The sequence below is a fragment of the Fulmarus glacialis genome, unplaced genomic scaffold, assembly GCF_000690835.1.
Source record: "Fulmarus glacialis isolate BGI_N327 unplaced genomic scaffold, ASM69083v1 scaffold12088, whole genome shotgun sequence".
NCBI lineage: Eukaryota > Metazoa > Chordata > Aves > Procellariiformes > Procellariidae > Fulmarus > Fulmarus glacialis.
Window position 1 is genome coordinate 3,854 of NW_009230215.1, and position 4,419 is coordinate 8,272.

General features: G+C 52.4%; 1 protein-coding gene across 1 annotated transcript in view; it reads left to right on the plus strand.

Moving 5' to 3' along the window:
- ST14 (suppression of tumorigenicity 14 (colon carcinoma)) overlaps positions 1-4,419 on the plus strand; it is an 18,208-nt gene that overhangs the window by 3,836 nt on the left and 9,953 nt on the right. The window lies entirely within an intron of this gene.

A 4,419-nucleotide genomic window follows, 5' to 3' on the forward strand; every position in this document is an offset into this window, starting at 1 on the left:
TGACAGAATTAGTCACTTCTGCATCTGGTTTGTCCAGTCTGGCAGAGTGCGGTCGCTGTCTAAAAATACATCGTGCGGCTGGCTTACGGAGGAGGAGTGGGAAGGTTTGCTTACGCGCAGGACTTCTCTCCGAGCTCTCTGCACAGAGGAGTTGCGTGCAGGAGACCTCCAAGCGCTATATAAATCTATCCGTGTGCGCTCCTTTCCCAGGTTTCCTCACGGAGTCTCGGGGAAACCGAGGCGTGGAAGCAATGGGGCAATGTCTTTCAGACCCTTTCACTTGATTGGCATGTGGCTTTTCTGCAGCAGCCACGCCAGCCGGGCTGACGCTGTGACCAGAAACCTCCGATCCCGGCGTGGGGAGCCCCGCCGTGACGATGAGGGCTGAGCGAGGAGGAGCAAGAGGAAGTAACTGAATCTGTGACTAAGGCGGAGAGAATATCAAGGAAGGTTTTCTGTTAGTAATGTTTATTGGAGTAGTTTCCTCGAGAAGGGCGAGAGAGTCAGACCTTGAGTCACTTTGTGCTAGAGACTGTTTCCCGGGGAATCATGGACGAGGTGAGAGCAGGACGTGCTTTCCGATCTTCTCTGGTTTACATCTGCTGTTGCGACGGACCGTTCAGTACATGCGAGGGAAACGTGCAGCAACCGTTAGCTAAAGGAGATTAAAATTGTAGTCGTCTTTTGCTTGATTTAACTGTGATCTTTGGAGCCTGTCTTGCTTGTGATTCCATCTGGTTTCTGCCTAGCTTAGGGGATGGTGACCAGCACCGCAGAGGAGGTATTTTTCCCCGACGGTGGCAAAAGGGATGTGGGAGGGAGCAGAGCGGAGGCTGAGCCGTGCCGTTTGGGCACAGACAAGTCTGGTACGAAGGTCAAACGGGTGCTTTTCGTGCTGAGTGTGGGCAGGGAAGATTCAGCCTCTTACTCAGAGGTGAGGACACGTGTCCTCGTCTGAAATCTTCCCGGCACGACCCAAATCCTGTAGTGCTTGGGGGATGCTTCAGATCCTTGTATTGAGAAGAGAGTTTGCAGGGATCGCTGTTGCCTACCCGGGCTGTGACATGTGACAGCTCTTCAAAGCAGCTTCGCATAAATGTCAGAGTTGGCTGGGGAATGTAATGGTGTACATAAGGTATGAGGATGGGAGAGGACGAGATCTGGAATGCAAAACAGAGGGAACAGGGAGGGAAACCTCTTTGGATCCAGTCTCATATCTGCCTCTAATCACTGGGTAACTTCTGGCGAGTAAGAGTGTCAGTGGCTGCTTATGCACTGTAATAACAAAAATAACCTCCCTAGGAGTCCCCACACTCCTTTTATTTCTCTTGGTGCTGTGGGTGTCACTGCCGTCTCAGCTTTGGAGCCACAAACTGGCAAAGGCGTGCTTTAAACTCTCGCAGGTTTAAGATCTTTCATCCTTTTTTTCCAAGAAGAGCAGAGACATTGGCTAAAGAAAGATCAGGTGGTGAGTTTTCTTGCCTGACTTCCTTCGATCACGCTGCAGCCGCAGGAGCGGTGCGTGAGTTTGTATGTGTTGGAGGTGGAGGAGAGCTGTGTTTTCCTTCTGATTTAATCACACTGATTAGTTGCTCCCATCTCAAGAGTTTTCTCTCTGCAAAGACACAACATTTAGCTCGAAGAGGATGTTAAAATGCATCAGCCACAGTGTTGTGCAGTCTGGCCTCGTGCAGCAGTATCTCCTGCTTGCAGCTGAGCCCCATTTTTTTCTGGCAGTTTGATGAAACTGAATCTTGGGAATTTTGCAGAGGGCTGAAGGTACCCTCAGCTGAAGGGTATACTATTTGAAAATAGGGTTTTCTTTGCTCTCCCGGTAGCCAGAGGAGACCTTATTTCATTGTGCCGTTTTGCTGCTGCTACCCCCCCGGAACGTTGCTCCTCTTGTGCAAGGAGTGTGCGATCCCTCTTTCAGGGAAGAAATGCCATCTAGTTGAATTCAGCCTGCCGGGGGAGTGTGTTATGAAGGCCAAGATTTAACACCTTGTGCCCCAAAATTGTTACTTGGAACGCATAGAGATGCTGTCTTCCCCCTGCGAGCTACGGGCAGGCGGTTCTTCCTTGCTGATCCCAGGACGTTGGGAAAAGCTGCTGCTGTGTGAACAGATATATCATTTAAGCCCCTGAGGTTGTTTTCTTGCTCCTGCAGATGTTAGAAGAGCATTAAGTACTTTTCTTTCTGCTAACAGCAGCCACGTATTGGAAGTCCGGGGAAGGCTTGGCTCTGCAAGCAGCCCCACGGTGGGAGAGGGAAGATGCTTGCGAGACCTGTGGCCGGTTTCTTCTCTTTACCTGGTTTGGGGGGATTTCTTGCATGATTTGGAAACTGATGGGAGCCAGATGGCTGTTTCGAAGACGGTGCGTCAAACTCCAGGCAGTCTTGACTTTGATTGAAGAGTTTCTTGATTTAGGATGTCTGTATGTATTTAAGCTTTGTTTTGAAGTTTTCTTGGGTTCCGTTTTCAAGCTTTTCCTGTATGATCATGAAAGCCCAACAGGAATCAGAACATCTCCTGTGGGATTGTCCTCTGTGGCCCTGCTAGATCTTTTGTTTCTTCTGGCGGTGGCTGGATGTTGGTGATAGAAACAGCCTGGCACCTCAGAGATGGCGTGCTTCGCATTGGATTCTTTTTGCCCAGCCTTAGGCAGTAAATCTCACAAATGAACGAAGGCTTCCTTCCCCATGCTGTAGTGGAGAGCTGTCAAATGATAAACTCAGATTATTCTGAGAGCAGATGGTGTGAAAACTGGTAGGTTGCTCTGGTCTTGGTGGCCTTCTAGTAAGTGTTTGCAGAGGATTAAACTTACAGAGTCCTTTACAAAAATGTAGGGTAAGGTGCCTGCCACGTCCCTTTCTTTTGTAAAGGGCCTCAGGCGAATACCGCAGGGAGGAGAGGCTTTGGTGAGGTGTGGAGGGTGGGAGGAGAGGACAGAGATTGGGTGAAGAAAAGGGCAAAAGGAGTGGGGGAATGATGCAAGTGGGAGCTGGGCTTCCCTGCAAAGTGGGGCTTGGGAAAGACCAGACGGTGAAGCCGTTGCAGCTAAGGGATGTGCAGCGAGGATGGCTCATCTGCACGGGAGCGCAGGATGCTCAGAGGTCCCTCTGTCAACAGGGTGCCCTTTGCTGGTTGTTTTCCCTGACTTTTAGGGGCTTACGACATTTGCATCAAATTAACCCGAGCCGTTAGTGTATGTTTGTGTCAGCCCTGGGCTGAAAAACGACAGGCGGCATCTGACCCGGCATCGCGTTTGCGGCGACGACGTTACCCCTGAGCCCAGGAATGCATCTGAACGCAGCCAGTTTGCGTTCGTCGGCACTTTGCCGGCATCCGGAGCCCCGTGTCGCTGCCCAGGAAGCTGCCGGATGCCCGGTAAGGCTCGGGAGAGGGGAAAATGGGAAGGTGGTGACCGGAAAGGTGAAGCATCCTTATGGTTTGGGCAGTTTGCAGCAGGCATATGGCCCGTCCCGCCCAAGGGAGGCACAAGAAGAAAGCAGAAGATGTGGTCTGCTCTCCCGGCGCGGGTTAGCCAGCTCTGGGGAGGAGGGGAAGCGGTAGGGGAGTGGATGCAGATCCGGGCCCCCGACCTCTGCCTGCACCGAGAATGCTCTGGGCTGCGCCGCAGCCTCTGGAAACATCTGGGTCTGCTGCCGCTCTGACTTCCCCCTGGGGCTGGATGCGCTGCCGTTCTGATTTCCCCCCGGGGCTGGAGGCGCAGGTACGCGAGCAGGGCAAGGATGGAGGGCAGGTAAGCCAAAGGTGCTTTGAAGAGAGTGAAACCCCCGAGGGTTTTGCGCTGCGACCTTCCTCTTCGTCACTCACCCCACCGAGAGCTGTGCGCTACGGGTGTCATTGCTGGTTCCTGGGCGGCTTGCCTTTCGGACCTGCTCTTCGTTAGCCAACACGTCTTGTCCTGAGAGTCTGGCTGTTCGTGGGCTGTGGGGATGTCTTGTGTGTTCATCTTAGTTTTTTGGTTTATTTCTTTTAATCGGTATTTGCGCTGAATGGGAAATCCCAAGCAGAAATACAGGAGTGCTGTCTTGGCCCGGGAAGACGTAGAGAGAGTTGTGCGGATGCAAAGGGAGGAAGTAGCTCGGTTTCTTCTTTTACGGTAATGCTATTTATAGCGTGCTGTGCCCCACGAGCTGCGGGTGACACACCTGCCACATAGCGAGCGCTTCGCAAGGCTGAATTTTTGTCTGCAGTTTCATCTGCCGGCAGGCAGAGATCTTGGAGGTTGTGGGTTTGTGACCGACCATGGTCACGGGGTGGGTGTGTGGACTTGCCCCTGAGTTGGCTGGAGCTGATGACCTTGTATTAAGCCCAAAAAGGAATTAGGTGTGTGCAGAAAAGCAAAGCAAAAGCCTTCAGGGTTTGTCCTGCCACGGCCGGCGCCGTGCTC